The sequence below is a fragment of the Aquarana catesbeiana genome, linkage group LG01, assembly GCF_042186555.1.
Source record: "Aquarana catesbeiana isolate 2022-GZ linkage group LG01, ASM4218655v1, whole genome shotgun sequence".
NCBI lineage: Eukaryota > Metazoa > Chordata > Amphibia > Anura > Ranidae > Aquarana > Aquarana catesbeiana.
Genome location: NC_133324.1, coordinates 289,170,057 through 289,188,926, shown reverse-complemented (window position 1 = coordinate 289,188,926; position 18,870 = coordinate 289,170,057). Strand labels below are relative to the sequence as shown.

Below are 18,870 nucleotides of genomic sequence, written 5' to 3'. Positions count from 1 at the left end.
CATCAAAATAACCAACAAGCAAAATTTAAAAGGAGAAGTACAGCCAAAGTGTGTTTGCCTGTACTCCTATGGATCACAGGAGTGCAATTAGTTTTGCACTCCTGTTATGCGTTTTCAGCAGTTCGCTCTCTGCTGATGTCAGCAATGTGAGTCCAGGCACCACGTCATCCCGACCATGGAGTCTGGATCTGCCAAGTGCGTGGACTGACACCCGGCTCGGCCTCTTAGGGAGCAGCTGAGAGCCTGACGGCCTATATAGAGGTTTGGTCAACATGAACCACATTTCGGGTAAAATCTTTCTTCTTGCCTAGATTATCTAGGATGTATAATAGACTTAGTGTTTAGTTAAACTGTAACAAAAATAAATAGTTTCCTTTAAAGTCTAAGTCCAGGTAAAAATTAACTGTAAACCTGCTCTCTGCCACATTCTAAACCTAATCTATTGAACCATGTAAAGCAAAAAATCGCTGTACTATTCTGCAGCCAATACGGTCTGGTTTCCAGCGGCGGAAGCTGTGTGCAGGAGAGGACCAACATCTCTGTTTATCATTATCATTGAAAGGAAAAGAAAATCCCACATTTTGGGTTGTCCCCAGAAAAGTAATAGAGGGGGGAAATCTTCCGAACACTAGTTCTGGTGAAATTGTGGTATTCTCTCATTTCCTGTTTTGCCTATGTGACTGGAAAGAAGGTTAAAGCAGAACTATAGGTGAAGCTTTTTTGCCATCGGTGTCCCATGGGGACACAGATGGTAAAATTTTTTTAAAAGAAAAAAAAAAAAAATTGACAGGTGTTATGACCCTTGCAATAGAAAAAAAAAAGAGTCACCTATAGTTCTGCTTTAATCAACCATAAAATAAATATGGCTGATATTGTTGACCTACTAAGAATGTTAGATTCTGACTGTTGTTCTGCCCCACCGATTTCAATTGTTTCTTGTAATCTAGGCAATCTGAGGTTTCAATATGCACAATTGTTCTAGGTAAACAACACAAAGTACTCAAGTAACAAGGTACAGCATAACACCCTGTACAGATTACTACAAGTCAACAGATATGGTATGACTGAGCCCTGTTACTACACTTATCAATAACTAATGACTTAAAAGTGAAAGTTAAAAAAAAGGTAAAAAAGTAGCGTTGCACTGATACTAAGCATTTGCACGAGTACTTGTGCAAATGCTCAGATATCAAAATCAATATCTGCGAGTTTGGTCCGGTGCGATTTGAAATCGTACTCTATAGGTTAGAATGGGGCTATTGAGAAAGCAAGGCATTTTTGCTTTAAATTTGGCTTTTGCACCAACTTTTCTGGGGGAAGGCAGAAGGTGCTATGTGGCAGAGAAGAGAGAGAGCCTGCCAGCAGTGTTTGTGTTCCAGAAGCTGCCTCAGCCTCCATCTGGTGGTGCTTCCTCTGGTCTTTTCAGTGGAGCTGTTGCTGGATGGTGGCGTCTGTCTTTTGGTGGCCTTTGGCGGTGCATCCCACGATACATCCCTCAACACAGCTCCCTGCTTATGTATGGTGATTGGCAGCTTCACACATCCTCCTGGCGGTTACTGACAGACTCCTCTCTCCTGATACCCTCAGCACACAGATCGAGCCAAAAATGCTGCTGTAAAATCACAAAAAAAAACAAAAAACAGACTGGTATTCATATACAGCGCATGCGAATCGCGTGGTTGAATCGCACAAAACTGTGCGATTTTACATCGCATATATTTGAACCTAGCCCAAGAACATGTATCAGTAATGGGTATTAGCAAATACTTGAGAAAAAGTATCGATACACGTACTCAGTTTTAAACTGGTGTTGGTGCAGCCCTAGTCAAAAGCCATAGAAAAGTCCTGTGACCATAGATGTGTCTAGGCATAGTAGCTATTCTCAGATCATCTCAAACTTCCTCAGTTCAAACAACGAAAAAGAGCTCATGTCAATGGGCGTTTTGTTGTGTGTGACATACATGTGGAACACAGGCCAAAACGTAGGTCTGCAAAAATCGTTTTGACTTTAATTGAGCCGTATACATGGTAGTTCTGCATTTGACCAGCTTTGAAAGGTGTTTCTTTGCATGCAGCATCTCCTAATTGAGGCACATCTGAACAGCAAGCAAAGCAGGTCAAACACAGCCTTTTCCCCTCGAATACCATATTTGTTATACATATATTTGGGGTGCTCAAGGAGACATCTAAGGTTACGGCCAGACACCTTCAGGGCTGCTGTGTTTTATTATCACAGAAAGTTATAAAGGTAAAAGGTGGGTGTACTTTAACATTGCCTATGCAGTGAATTCAGAAACACAATCCAACGCAAACAGGTTTTTTTTTTTTAATCAAAGTTCAGCTAAGCATCACAGCGGTCTGTATATACATTTTATATATAGCATATTTCACGAATAAAAATGAGCCCTCTTAAACTTGAATTTGTATAAAAAAAAAAAAAAAAAAAAAAAAAAAAAAAGAGCCAACATAGCAGCGTCTGGTTTCTTTGTAGAGGGAAAAGCCAGGTATCATGTACAAAACCAGTATATAACTTGTACAGCTCATACATGTGGAAGTTTTATTTATTCACATTAGCAAGCACAGAGCTACAGTACTGTGTAACAGGGTCATCTGAAGGCTGTGCTCTACAGCATGGGTTCTTCTAAAGCTCATCAGGAATGTAGGTTTTCTCAGATCAGGCTTTATATGGAAGACTGTGCTAGAGTCAGGATTTCACACAAAGGTGCAGCTTATCAATATATTTACTAGAGAAAGAAAACGTAGGAGGCTCAAAAAAACATGGACAGAGCATCAGAGTGTAACATACAGCCAAGGCCTGAAACTCTTACTAGCTAAAACCTCTTTTTTTTTTTTTTTTTTTTAGGACAAGTATACACAAGCCTTAAATTCCGAAACCTGTAAAACAAGATCTTACTTACGAAAGCGACATAACATAGCTGCCCGCCTATATTATGGTTGGCTTTTCTGCAAGTACAGTGGTTATAGTGGTTTCTGAATCACTGACATGGCAAAAGAATGAAGATAAAATGATTGGACTTCAACATGGCACACGCTTGTTCCAGATTAGTGACTCCAAGTGTTGATAACAGAGAAGGCAAAGCAACCGGATAGAGAATTCACTGAACCTCCACTAACTATATTTTGCATACAATGGGAAAGCAGTTATGCATTTCAAGTCCTTACATTTTATATTCGGGCCTGCACAACGACATGTTAAATTTTATAGAACCTGACTATTAAAGTCATAATACCATCTTTATTTTAATACAGAAGGTGAGAATTTTGTTTTGTTTGAAATGGTATTGGAGTTGTCACAAATGATGCAAATACATTCTTGTATGAAGGTCTGTATACTGTAGAACAGGGCTCAAAATTTCAAGTCTAGCCAGGCCTTAAAGCAGGAGTCCGGCGACCAATCTTTTTTTTTTTTTTTTTTTTTTAGGTCATTGAGACACTTTGCTAATCCCAAAATACTCACAGTTTGGGTGTAATATTTCCGCCTCTGTCTGTTTTCATACTGAAGAATAACTTTAAAAATGTGATGCTGGCTGTTTCCATTTTGCTTGGGGGCATGTGAATCCCACAAGCATTGATTTCCTGGATGCGGTGAATGCTGTTCATTCACAGCTTGTTCACACGCATGATCATTGTTCCCGCACTGAATCTTGGGAAGCCTGACACTAAGCTCCCAGGAGACAGTGCGGCGCTGGGGAAAGGCAATAAACACGCCTACTCCCATGGGAGGAGAGACAGGAAGTGCCACAATAAAGTGCAATATAAAGGTAATTACAGCGATAAAAAAATTTTTCGTGCGGCATTTGAACATCTATGCAATTAACTGAAGGGGGTAAGATTAAGTTAAAAATTTGAGTGGAACCCCGCTTTAAGAGTTACTCGGCACCAGTTGCCCCACCCAAACCCCTCCCCCACCCATAAACCCGCCCCTAAACACACCCTTGTAGATTATCTCATGAAATTACACTGTTAAATGTTTTAAGCAGAATTAAGTTCAAAAAATAAATATTAACATGTATTAAAATAAAGCATATCAGTATCCATCAGTGCAGCCTCACTGTGCCCCATCATCAATACAGACTGGATGATGGAACACGAACACACACACACACACACACACACACACACACACAGGGCGTGTCTCGGAGCTGGGTCTGTGTTCGGCAGCGCGCTGTAACAAGGTCCTGCCCCCCCTAGACCGGCTTGTTTCATAGGCGGAACACTGATTCAATCTACTATCAAACGAGCTGATCTGAGGGGGCGGGACCTTGTTACATCGTGCCACTGAACACAGACCCAGCTCCGTGACACACAACGGGACATGCCCTCTGTGTGTGTGAAACGCAAGAGGAGAAGCAGAAAGAGAGAGGGAGGGGAGAGCTGCAGCCTCAGCTCAAAGTGGTGCCAGGGCAGTCCGGCCCTGCCACTCTGTGTCCTCCGGCTGACAGTTTCCTGGCTGATCGCTTCAGCCAGGAAACGGTCAGCCTGGTCCACCCCTGCTCCTCACTTGCCCTGCACTAAATTCCACTCACAAAATGCGAGTGGAATTTTTGAGGGCTGCTGTAGAATATAAAAAGGAGGATCAACTTTGATGTTTCCCATCAAGCACTGAAGGGTACTTGTACCCATTCAGCCTTCAGCTTTCTACCTGGCCCAGCGGCAGAAGGAGGAAGAGGGGGCCTGAACTTCAGAGTGATGGCACCACGGTGCAGTCTCCCAGAAGTGGGGAAAGGGTAGCTGTCAAAAAGAGGTACCTGTTCTCCCTACCCCCCTGGAAGATCCCAAATGTGGCACCGGAGGGGGGGGGGGGGGGGGGCAGAGAAGCGGGAGTTCCACTTTTGGGTGGAACTCCGCTTTAAACAAAAACAAAAAAAAAAAAAAAAACACTCATGCTTCATATTCAACTTCACTTTGCAGTAAATGTTAGTAGAGAAGGTGAACCTGTGACCCTTTTGAATACTTAATCACAGAGGGGGAAAAAAACAATTGGCATGTCGCTTCACTTTATTGACTAAGCTAAGTGAGCAATTGCCATTTCTTTATTAAATCAACTCAACTGCCTCTAATTGGAACCTAAGAGCACAGAATCAAAAAGATTTGGAATCCATGGATACAACACAATCTTCAGTGTAGGATCAAAAATAGGTGACGGATAGGATGGGCTGAGGTCTGGGCCAAAAAAAGAACACGCCTTTTCTCCCCTTTCTTTTATTTTGCTCTTTTTCTTATACATACACTTTCTTAGCAACACTCTTCTTGCTAGGGCAATTGGCTCCATTTTATTGGTTAGGTTTATTAAAGATTGCCACCTAGTGGGCACTGAAGAGCTGACTGCTTGAGATGTTTATAAACAGTGTTCAGATGGGAGTTAGAGATGCAAAGTACATTGCTATTATGTGTTATTCATCTGCAGATCGAAAACATGAGCTTAAATCTGCATATGTTATTAACCACCTGGCTACCAGGCCAATTTTGCCATTTCACACATACATGTAAAAATCTGAATTAGAGCTAAACGATTAAATAGTTAAAAAGAAAAATCACAATCTTAATTCAACCCCTCTCCCGATCCTAATCGGCCATTTCCACTGAGTCGAGCTGTGAAAAAAAAAAGCCGGACAAAAATCGGCGCTCAGAGATACAATGTAACATTTAGTTCTTTTAGAGATCAAAGGGATGAACTTCGGTCTGTAAATGAGGGCAGTTTAACCACTTAAAGACTAAACCTTTTTCTGACACTTGCTGTTTACAAGTTAAAATCAATATTTAGTGCTAGAAAATTACTTAGAACCCCGAAATAAATATATATATATATATATATATATATATATATATATATATATATATATATATATATATATATATATACACACACACACACACATATACACACACACACACATATATATATATATATATACACACATATATGAAATGAATAAGAATGAAATGGCATTTGTTGCAATATTTTATGTCACACTGTATTTGCACAGCGGTCTTTCAGGGCTGGGTCACACCTATGCATTTTTTTTTAGTGCATTTTCAGTTTTGCAATAAGTCATGCTGCAAACCATATTGCTCAAAGCTTGTGGCAGAATTGCACCCGCATTTAGGTGCCATTAAGCATTCTTGGAACGATCGCAAATGCCCAGGTGTGAACGGCGCCTAAAATATATTGACCAATCAACAGGCCAATAGCAGAAATGTAAAAATTTGCCCTGGCACATAAGGGGTGTACATGACTGAGTGCTGAAGTGGTTAAGTGATACAGCTAAAGCCTAGTACACACTGCTGGGGTTTTTTCCCCCATTAAACCCAGTGGGCTGAACAAAAAAAAAATAAAAATGAATAGCTCAGATTAGAGCCCACTGTACTAACTATGCAATGTTAGTACAGTGATCTCCCCAGCTGTTCCATTGTGATCTGACAGGGGGGTGGCTGCCCCACCAGAACACTCTGGTCAGCGCTCAGCCATTTGCTGAGAGCACTGAAAGGGAGCCGGTTGGCAGACCTTATTCGGTCATGCCTCGTTCGGCCAGCTTTTGTCGGACCGATTGCAGTACACACGAGCCAAATGTCGGCCGGTTTCTATGGAACCGGCTGATGCCGCCCAACACTATGCACATGTGCACAATGCTAAAATAACTTTTTAAAAGATTTTTTACCACACTTGAATGTTTGAGTACTGCCAAGGTAGAACAAGGTACACAAGGAAAAAAAAAAAAAAAGTGTTACTATGTTGGCAAAACAAATACACTGCTCTTTTCATTTTCTAAATTATATGGAAAATTTTCAACTTTGAACTAAATATTTGGAGCCACAATTTTCTCTGCCAAACTGCTCAAAGAAGCAAACAGACACATATCTAGTACAGTTCTGTTCATTACTTTTGTTTTAACTTAAAGTTGTTGTAAACTCTCTACTATACCAGTGAAGTGAACAACCTCAAATGATACACAGAGATGAAACAAATCTCCATACACAAGTTTTACGTGTATAGCTGCTGTCTTTCCCTTTCTACATTCCTTGGAATGTACAGAGATTGGGTTAGAAATCTTTCTTCCTCTTCCAGCAGTGGGAGGGGAGTCTGGCCTTACACTGTGTGAGAGCTGATTGGAGGAAAGGCGCACACACCCCTCCTCCACGTAGGCAGAGGAACGAGGGAACATGTAGAGCTGTATTCTGAATAGACAAGCTCTCGCCACAAAATTTCAGCTGCTGTGATCTCATGTGTCAGAGAACTTGTCAGAAGTGACTCTGCTGATAACGAAGCACCAGAAAGAAACAGCATTTAGAGCTTTGAGGAGAGAGAAGTAAACACTACAGATATACATGCCTAGGTCAAATTTCATGAATGGTGTTTACAACCACTTTACCAGTTCAGCTCTTTTGGCGTACTATGTATGTCCAAAGAGTGAACCTTTGATCACAAACTGATGGCTGCAGAAGCATGGAATTTGTAGAACTGGCGACTGGCTTCAAAGTGATGCAGCAGCTCCATAGCTACCAACCACTTTCACACAGCTGGCCACGCAGTGGTGTTGCTCCGCACACCTGCGCAAACGAGAACTAATGCCCAGATGCATACATGTAAACCGTGGTCGCACCACACGTGATATATCACTGAGAACATCAGCGTGAGAACAATAATTCTAGCACAAGAGCTTCTGGTTAACTCTAAATTGATTAGCTGTAACAGCTTTTAACCACTGGGCACTTTTCTTCGTTTGTTATAAAATTTTTCAAATTAGTAATTTTTCTTCATAAAATTTTGGCCAAAATTTATACTTCTACATATCTTTAGTAAAAAATAACCAACATTGGTGTATATTAGGTCTTTGTGAAAGTTCTAGAGTCCACAAGCTATGGTGCCAATCTCTGAAAATTGATCACACCTGATGTACTGACAGCCTCTCTCATTTATTGAGACCCTAACAAGCAAGGAAAGTACAAATACCCCCCAAATGACCCCTTTTTGGAAAGTAGACATTCCAAGGTATAGTAATAGGCATGGTGAGTTTTTTGAAGTTGCAATTTTTTCCCACAAGTCTTTGCAAAATCAAGTTTGTTTTGTTTTTTTCACAAAATTGTTATATTAGCAGAATATTTCTCAAAGAAAGCATATGCATAGCACAAATGAAACCCCAAAACACATTCTACTACTCCTCCTGAGTATGGCGATACCACGTGTGAGAGACTTTTACACAGCCTTGCCACATACAGAGGCCCTGGAGCACCAGGACAATGAAAACGCCCCAAAAATGACCCCATTTTGGAAAGAAAACAACCCAACGTATAATCTATGAGACATAATGAGTCTTTTGAACATGTCATTTTCTTCTACAGGTTTTTCGAAAATGTGTAAAGAAAATGCTTTTTTTATTTATTTATTTTACACACAAAGTTGTCCATTTATACTTATAATATTTCTAACACATAGCATGTACATACCAAAAATTACACCCCAAAATAGATTCTCCTATTCCTCCTGAGTACGACGATACCACATGTGGGAGACTTTTCCACAGCCTGGCCACATACAGAGGCCCAACATGAAGGGAGTACCATCAGGTGTTCTAGGGGCAAACATTTCAAATCTAATTTGACTACCTATTACACTTTTGTGAGGCACTCTAGTGGCATGGATGAGCATGAATGGGGATGGATGAGCCATGGATGGGATGGCTGAGTATAGCTGAGGGTGGTTGGATGGATGAGTATTGCTGAGTATGGATGGATAAGTATTGCTGAGAATGGGTGCATGGATGAGTATTGCTGATTAGGGATGGATGAGCATGGCTGAATATTGCTGATTAGGGATGGATGGCTGAGCATGGATGAGTATTGCCGATTAGGGATGGATGGATGAATGAGCATTGCTGAATAGGGATGGATGGCTGAGCATGGATGGATGAGTATTGCCGAGTATAAATGAGTATTGCCAATTAGGGATGGATGGCTGAGCATGGATGGATGAATGAGCATTGCTGAATAGGGATGGATGAGTATTGCCGAGTATAAATGAGTATTGCCGATTAGGGATGGATGGCTGAGCATCGATGAGTATTGCCAATTAGGAATGAATGGCTGAGCATGGATGGATGAATGAGTATTGCTGAGTATGAATGAGTATTACCAAGTATTACGGATTAGGGCTGGATGGATGAGTATTGCTGATTAGGGCTGGATGGATGAGTATTGCTGATTAGGGCTGGATGGATGAGTATTGCTGATTAGGGCTGGATGGATGAGTATTGCTGATTAGGGCTGGATGGATGAGTATTGCTGATTAGGGCTGGATGGATGAGTATTGCTGATTAGGGCTGGATGGATGAGTATTGCTGATTAGGGCTGGATGGATGAGTATTGCTGATTAGGGCTGGATGGATGAGTATTGCTGATTAGGGCTGGATGGATGAGTATTGCTGATTAGGGCTGGATGGATGAGTATTGCTGATTAGGGCTGGATGGATGAGTATTGCTGATTAGGGCTGGATGGATGAGTATTGCTGATTAGGGCTGGATGGATGAGTATTGCTGATTAGGGCTGGATGGATGAGTATTGCTGATTAGGGCTGGATGGATGAGTATTGCTGATTAGGGCTGGATGGATGAGTATTGCTGATTAGGGCTGGATGGATGAGTATTGCTGATTAGGGCTGGATGGATGAGTATTGCTGATTAGGGCTGGATGGATGAGTATTGCTGATTAGGGCTGGATGGATGAGTATTGCTGATTAGGGCTGGATGGATGAGTATTGCTGATTAGGGCTGGATGGATGAGGCTGCAATGAGCACAGATCAGCGCTGTGGGCAAGACAGATCCAGCCCACAGCACTGCTGCACCTGATCTCTCCACTCTCCGCTCACACTGTACAGATTGGTACAGAGGGGAGAGAGGAACCGGACATGATGCCGGTTTGTTTACAAGTGATCACTCCGTCATTTGACGGAGTGATCATGTGGTAAACAGCCGCTGTCAGTCACGGATATTGCCGGGTGTGCGCCCCAGGGGGAGCGCGATTCTGGGAGGACGTCAATGTACGCCCCCTCCCAGAGTTATCGAGCCGTGCCGTAGTCATCATTCGGCTATGGCACGGTCGTTAAGTGGGTAAAGTGCCGCCTATGATTTTTGGGCACCATAATTTTTGGTGATCTTGCGGGTGCACACAATTTTAAAACATGAAATGTTAGGTATTTACTTGATGCAACCTCATCTTTCATATTTTAACCAAAAATGTGTTTGTCGTGGTTTATTTTTTCCGGAATATTTGCGTTTAACAGTTGCACAAATATCAGGTGAAACAAAAATTTGCATCTATCACTTTATTCTACAGGGCCTCTGCTTTCAGAAAATATATAATGTTCTGAGGGGTTTATGTAATTTTATTGCCAAAAATTAGTATTTTCACATGTATGTGACAAAGAAAAAAAAATTGCTCAGGAGCTGAACTGGTTATGTTCTGATTTCAAGGATAAGTTCACCTTTTGTAACATGTTACACCCATATTCAGGATGCAACATGTAACAGGTTACAACCCCCCCCCCCCCCCCCCCCCGGATGTGACAGCAGGCGGTAGATCTTCTCCCCATGCTTGCTGTCACAATTTTTTTTAAATGCAACTGTGCTCGACTGACCATGTCATTCAATCACAGTGTTCTATGAATGGGAAAACTACAAAATATTGATAGCCTTTGTGGCTGTCGGCTTGTAGTTCTCAATGAACTGCCAGGCCGCTTCTGAGCTCTGTGGTAATTCATTGATGAATGTGCATTTATTATATATTTTTAAGTGAACTTATCCTTTCAAAACAGTAAAGCCTAAAAATACAGGCCTTTAAATGTTAAACATGTATATTTGCAGCCATCCAGGAGAAACAAAGTAAATAAGTCTTAGTTATGTACCACAATTACTTCAGCTTCCACCCACATAGTCAGACTGAATCTGCCATTCATAGACAAAAGCACCACCCAATCCTGTCTCTCTGAACTTGCAGCTCTGAGGCCAAATCAATGTTAATAACTAGTTTGCCAACTCCGAGTTATTTGTGTCGATTTTACAGGCAGGAGTTTCCACCACTGAGCAGCTTCAGAAATGCCAGGCCAAAACACAGGGAGCTCTGTGAGCTAGGACAATGAACACATTCCCCTCTGTTTCCCACAACAGTCAAGGCTCCCACTGCAGTCACCTTCTACAGACAAACTAAGACCAGTTTGAGCATGTCACCCCGAGGCACACAATGAGCCTCAAAACACATTTACAACTGTAACAGCACTCCTGTGTCCAAAGCAATAAAACAGGCTAAATCCCAAAGAAACAAAGCTAGTTCAAGATAAAATGGCTGAAGTCTAGCCTCTTCTCTCTTTTACATGGGTCACACTATGAAGCAGTATTTCTTCCAAAAGGCTACACAGATATACTAGGAGGCATGCGAGACATGAGGCAGCTGAATATATAGCTATGCACAACCACTATTGATGTCAGTCACGAGCTGCTGAAACACTAATGTTTAGCCTCTAAAGAGAGGAAGCACTTTGCTGACACCAAGAGTGCAGTCTTATCAGAGGAAAACATTCTTTTTGAACACATCTGGGTCAGTGGTGTATACTGGTAACCTACAGACATTACATAATCTTAAAAAATTAAAAAAAAGAAAAAAAAAGGGGGGGGTGGCATATGGCTGGCAGCCCAGACCCGGAAAGGGTACCAACCCTTCCTTGCTATATCTAAAAATTATGAAAAAAGATTTTTTGTTGGGATATTGACTTTTTACACCATTTACTTTGCAGACGAACATTTCTGTGCAGTTCATTTGCCTTCAGTGAATTAGTGCATTGTGTCACAAAGAAGTCACCACTGTGATAAGAGTAAAGCCTGATACACACTAGTTTTTTTTTTTGTTTTCATTCAACCCAGCGGGCTGAACTAAAAAAAAAAAAATCTGAGGAGCCGCTGTACTAAGCAATCCAATCTTAGTACACCCATCTCCCCCCCACTGAGCTATTGTGTTCTGACGGGAACCACCCCCTGCCAGAACACTCTGGTCAGTGTTTTCAGCCATTGGTTAAGAGCACTGACTGGTTGCCAGTTGGCAGGTCATGTCTCTGACAGAAGACGGCTGTTCTGTTAAGCTGGCCACAAACGGATCAAAAGTGAACCAGTTCAGCAGGAAATGGACGAACAACAAGGCTGGTTGTACAGAGGTCAATCCATCAATTAACTTTAGTACAACCAGCCTGTCAGTGTTTTTTGCCTGATCACTGCCCGTGGCAATAGCCATCAGCAGTGACCACTGTATTGTGCCAGTGGGGAAGGCTCCCTCTGCATCCCACCGGCAGAACACAACAGCGCCCAGGAAAGAAAAATTGCAAAATGTATGGCCTGGCTTACATTTAAAGTAAAACTAAATCTAAAACCTTTTTTTTACCTAATGCATTCCTTGCATTAAAGGTATAACACATTTTATATTTATCTGTCCTCCCCCTTTCTTGTGTGAAGGGAAAGAGAGGGGCTGCATCTCTTCTCCCCTCTTCCTCTTAACACAGGGTCTAGAAAGGCAACGGGAGCCATTGGCTCCTGCTGCTGTCGAACAAATACAGCGAGGCGGAAGTGGGGTTGAGCCTCGCTGAGTGTCAGACACACAGCTCAGGAGCAAGCAGGCACCATGTGTTCCCAAGAGCAAGTGGCTTTCTATGGGGACACACGCAGAAGGGGAGAGCCAAGATCGCAGGCATTGGGAGGATCTGGGCTGCTCTCTAATACTATTACACAAAACAGGCGAGTATAACCTGTTATTTTTATTTTTAAATAGACTTCAGTAACACTTAAAAAGGCAATTATAAACCGCCCTACCTGTGCTTTGTGTTTTTCACCTGTATAAGACGTGCAATATATTAGTATCATGGTGTTATTTGCTGCTCAGTACGCACAGTCTATAGTAAATGGTCACATTTCTTTGTTAACCAGTTCTGGACCAGCTGCTGCAGTTATACTGCGGCAGGTTGGCTCGGCTGGTCGAGGTGTCGTACCTGTACACCAGGCGTGCGCACCCCCTAGGCAGCCGCGAGAATCGGATTCTCTTCAGAACCGATCAGTCCCCAGGCCCAGGCCAATGATTTCTGGCCTGGACCTGGTGATCGGTTCTGGCGAATGAAATCCTCAGCTGCCTGTGTAAGTGTAAACATAGGCAGGGGAAGTGATGTCATCTCCTCTTGTGGCACTCTTCTGTTCCAGAGAGAGGAGAGAAGACATCTCAGTAAGTTGCACCAACACAGTACGCATAGGCACACTTGTCACCCTCTGATCGCCCCCTTCACTCCCTGCGTCACCCAGAGCAGTGTACATTTTTTTTTATCACTGTACTGGTGTAATTTGTGACAATAATCAGTGTTAAGGTACTTAGTACCCTTAGGTAGGGCCAGATAGGTCTAGGTACCCCCCCCCCCCCCCCCAAACACTCCCTAATAAAGGTTTAGCCCCTTGATAACCCCGTCACCAGTGATCACCATATTAATGTCACGGGTGACGCTGGTTAGCTAGTTTTTTGGGTTATTTTATAGCGTCAGGTCACTCGCCCTATATTACCTAAATAAAGGTTTAACCCACTGATCACCCGGCGGGTGATAGGTTTTAGCGTCAGTCAGGGTCTGAGTCGCCCCAGGCAGCGTCAGATTAGTGCCAGTAGTGCTAACACCCACGCACGCACCATACACCTCCCTTAGAGGTATAGTGTCTGAACGGATCAATATCTGATCAGATCTATACTAGCGTCCCCAGTAGTCTAGGGTTCCCAAAAACGCAGTGTTAGCGGGATTAGTCCAGATACCTGCTAGCCCCTGTGTTTAGCCCCTGCGTTTAGCCCCTGCGCCCAGCCCAGCCCACATCGATCATTGTCACTTACAAACCACTAAACACATAACTGCAGAATTTGCAGAGTCAGGCCTGATCCCTGCGAACACTAACAGTTTTGGTAGCGTTTGAAGCAGTCGCTGATATTCAGGTGCTCTTTTTTCTTTTGAGTCTCAACTAGTGTACCAGTAAATTTAGAGGCCAAAATGTCCAATCGAATGTACACGTGTTCTCCGCCAGGACACGATACGAGCAGATCTTATGGATCATGCATTTCAATGACAATGAACTCTGCCGTCCTTGGGGTGACCCTGGACACGATCAGCTCCACAAAATTCGGCCCCTCGTAAACCACTTCAACCAGCAGTTTGCAGCCTTGTTTACTCCCGATCAAGTTATCTGCGTGGATGAGTCCCCGATTACGTTTTCAGGCCGCTTGACTATCAAACAGAATCTTCCCAGCAAGCGTGCCAGATATAGGGTCAAGATGTATAAGCTCTGTGACAGGGCAACAGGCTATACATATAGTTTTATGGTTTATGAGGGAAGAGAGTCACGTGGAGCCGAAGAATTGCCCAGACTAAATAGGGAGCGCTGGTAAGATTGCTTGGGACATGGAAAGAGGTACCACTTGTATGTGGACAATGATGACACTTTTTAGTCACCCTTTTGAGGAATTGGCGCATGTGGCACCGTGCGATCTAATTGCCGGGGCTTCCCCTAATGGCTTGTAGAGTCCCGACTTAGATGGAGGAAAGACATCCTGCTTGAAATGTAATAATTTGTTAGCAGTGATGTAGAGGGATTCATGGAATGTTTTCGTTCTTTCTTCCCTTCACGCAGATACGACAGTCCAAATTCCTAAGGCGACTGGCTGTTGTGGAGAAACTCCTCTGTGTCCACGAATACAACCTTAACATGGGAGGGGTGGACCTCAACGACCAGTTGTTGGTGGCGTACCCAATTGCCTGTAAGGCCAGAACGCTGATATAAAAAAAGTGTCTGTACATTTATTCCAACTGGCTCTGCTGAACGCTTTTGTGCTATACAAATCTTCAGGATGAACTGGATCCTTCCTAAAATTCCCGAAAGAGATCGTCACAGCCTTTTTCAGACGGTGCTATGGCCCACCTTCCCAACGCAAATGCAGTGAGCCGGCTGCATGAGAGGCATTTTCTGTATGTCCGCCCTGGTACCCCTGCCCACAGAATACCCCAAAGAAGATGTCGGGTCTGCAGAAAACGTGGATTTAGGCATGACACCCGCTTTTATTGTCCCTTCTGTCCTGACTAACCTGGTCTCTGCATTGGTGATTGTTTCAAACGTTAACTACACACTAGTGGAGTATTAACGTAGGGTACAGCACTACACAGTCCTAGGGCACACTTACACAGGGTCTCGAAAGATGAGATGGTCATCACATTTTGAGAGACCCTAATCTGGAACGTTTACAGTATATATAAAAGTGCATAAAAATAAAAAAGCCAAAAATAATCTTATTGTTCTCTCTCTATTGTTCCTGTATTTTAGAACCGTAATGTTTTATTGTATTTGCTTTGCAGGTATGGTATGTCTGTTATACTGTAATGGTACTTTGTTTTATTGTTAACCATCTTTTGCTTAGCAGGTACGCCATTCAGCTGCAGCACTGATTTATCTTGACAGCAACAGCATTTGCACTCATGATACGTGAATCAGCGACTCCAGCTCTGTAGGAGGTGATTTCACCACCGCTGTTAAAAAAAAAAAGGGGGGCATGTATGCCAATCATTAGAAGTGGGTGGATGAAGGGAGGTATTCTAATGGTGGGCATACCCACCGATCAATATCTTTCATTCAGCCCACAGGCTGCATGGAAAAAAAAAAAAGAAAAAAAAGAAAAGAACATTACAATATATGCCCAACAAGGACCAGCAACGTACTGGTATGTTGCTGGACTTTGAGTGGTTATACCAGAATGACACCTGCAGGTTTAGGTATCATTCTTTTCAGCCAGCGGTCGGCTTTCATGTAAAAGCATTCCTAGCAGCTAATTAGCCTCTAGACTGCTTTTACAAGTAGTGGGAGGGAACGCCCCCCCCCCCATACCCATGGTTTTCTCGGGCTCTCCTGTCCCAACAGGGAACCCGAGAATGCAGCCGGTGTTTCTGCCAGTTGGCCATAGAGCTGATTGGAGACCAGAATGGCTCCAATCATCTCTATGGCCTAAGAAACTGGAAGCTATGAGCATTTCATGACGTAGGTTTCGCCAGATACAAACAGCGCCATTGGGAAATTGGGAAAGCATTTTATCACACCGATCTTGGTGTGGTCAGATGCTTTGAAAGCAGAGGAGAGATCTAGGGTCTAATAGACCAATTTTTTCAAAAAGAGTACCTGTCACTACCTATTGCTATTATAGGGGATATTTACATTCCCTGAGAACAACAAACATGATTTAAAAAAATGAAAAGGAACAGTTTAAGAAATTATAAAAAGCACCCCCGTGCAAATGCAAACGCAAGCGTCGGCGTGGTGTCACATGTAAACAGCAATTGCACCATGCATGTGAGGCATCACCGTGAAGGTCAGATCGAGGGCAGTCATTTTAGCAGTAGACCTCCTCTGTAAATCTAAAGTGGTAACCTGTAAAGGATTTTAAAGGCTTTTAAAAATGTATATAGTTTTTCGCTGCTGTACGTTTGTGTGCAATTTTAAAGCATGTCGTGTTTGGTATCCATGTACTCTGCAGATCAAAGGGATGAAGAAATGTTCCTCTGTTTAACTCCTTATTAACCCTTAATTTACTCTAATCAGCCTTAATTAACTCCCTATTCTCCTCCATTTAATTATTATTTTCCTGCTTTTTTTGTTCACGTCTATTTTATAAACGATAAACAATTTTTTGTTTGCTTTGCTAGTGAATATTTTTGCACATTTCACATTGAAAAAGCGCAAAATTAAAAACAAAAATCAATTTATTGCATTTATAAATTACTTTTCAATGCTTTGTACCATTTGTGAAAACAAAAAACAGTTGCAGTAGGTATCGGTAATTAGTATCGGCGAGAACTTAAAAAAAAAAAAGTATCGGTACTTGTACTCATTGCAAAAAAAAAATGGTATTGGTGCATTTGTGTGAGACTTTTTGGGAGCCTATCCGTGTACAGGACCCCGAAAATCAAGCACCGCCTTTAGGCTAAGGGCGTAAAATGGCAATTTCACTTCCTCACTACCGATCACAGTTACAGAGGCCCTGAAATGTCAAGATAGCACAACCCCCCCCCCATATGACCCCATTTTGGAAAGTAGAAAGCAAGATCTGCAAAATACTCAACATGCCTCTCAAATAGCTTGGGGTGTCTACTTTTCAAAATGGGGTCATTTGGGGGGTTTTGTGCTATCTTGGCATTTTATGGCCTGTGATAGGTAGTGAGGAGTGAAATTAAAAATTTACGCCCTTAGAAATCTTGAAGGCGGTGATTGATTTTTGGGGTCCTGTATGCTACTAGGCTCCCAAAAAGTCTTACACATGTGGTATCCCCATACTCAGGAGAAGCAGACTGTATTTTGGGGTGTAATTCCACATATAACCCATGGCATTTGTGAGCAATATATCATTTAGTAACAACTTTGTGTAATTTTTTTTTTTTTTTCATTTTTCAATCACTTGTGGCAAAAAAATAAAATATTCAATGGGCTCAACATGCCTCTCAGCTACTTTCCAAAATGGGGTCATTTGGGAGGGGTTTGTACTGCCCTGCCATTTTAGCACCTCAAGAAAGGAGATAGGCAGTCAAACTAAAAGCTGCGTAAATTCCAGAAAATGTACCCTAGTTTGTAGACGCTATAACTTTTGCGCAAACCAATAAATATACATTTAACAACATTTTTTTAGCCAAAGATATGTGGCTGAATACATTTTGGCCTAAATGTATGACTAAAATTGAGTTTATTGGATTTTTTTTTCAAAATTTTTGGTCTTTTTCCATTTATATCGCAAAAAATAAAAATCGCAGAGGCTAATCAAATACCATCAAAAGAAAGCTCTATTTGTGGGAAAAAATTATGCAAATTTTGTTTGGGTACAACATTGCATGACCATGCAATTACCAGTTAGGCTTCATGCCCACATGTAACCAGTGCAAACTCTGCTGAACACGTTTTTAAAAGCTGAAACCGGCGTTTAGAAACGCCCGTTTTGCCGTGTTTGCATGCCGCGTTTTACCGCGTTTGCGTCTAGAAGCGTCTGCAGAGCAGAGAATGACATTTTGCGACCCAACTTTGGGGGACCATATCTCGGGGCCACTTGGTGCTAGGAACCCCAAAATCGGGTAGCAAAATGTCAAGCACTTCTGCAGCAGAGAATGACATTTTCCGACCTGACTTTGGGGCCCCATATCTCGGGGCCACTTGGTGCTAAGAACCCCAATATATTGTAGTGTTAGTTCCACTGTGTTAGCACACCAAATTTGGGGGCCCTAACACCAAGTGGCCCCAAGATATGGGGCTCCAAATTCGGGTCACAATGTCAAGCACTTTTCTGCAGCAGAGAATGACATTTTGTGACCCGAATTTGGGGCCCAATATCTCGGAGCTACCTGGTGCTAGGAACCCCAAATTTGGATATGCTGTAGTGCTAGGTCCTGTGTTTGCACACCAAATTTGGGGTTCCTAGCACCAAGTGGCCCCGAGATATGGGGCAGCAAAGTCAGGTCGCAAAATGTCATTCTCTGCTGCAGTTTACCCTCATATTTCTGTGTTTTCTGGTCCAAAAAATAGGGTTCCTTTAAAAACACTTATAAACGCAAACGTGGCTAAACGCGGTACCGGCATTTAGCCGCGTTTGGCGTCTGAAATGTGGAAAACTTTTACGTCTGAACCCATTTTTTTGCTTCTGGAAAAACGAGGTTAAAACGCAACTGCCTAAAAACGCCAAAAAACGAGACTGTGTACATGGACACATAGGATAACATTGAATGAGTTCAGGGGCAGTAGAAAAAAATGTCCAACTGCCTCTCAACGCG

General features: G+C 42.5%; 1 protein-coding gene across 2 annotated transcripts in view; it reads right to left on the bottom strand.

The window, feature by feature from the left end:
- The window catches only part of SPPL3 (signal peptide peptidase like 3), a 66,111-nt gene that overhangs the window by 16,262 nt on the left and 30,979 nt on the right, over positions 1-18,870 (bottom strand). The window lies entirely within an intron of this gene.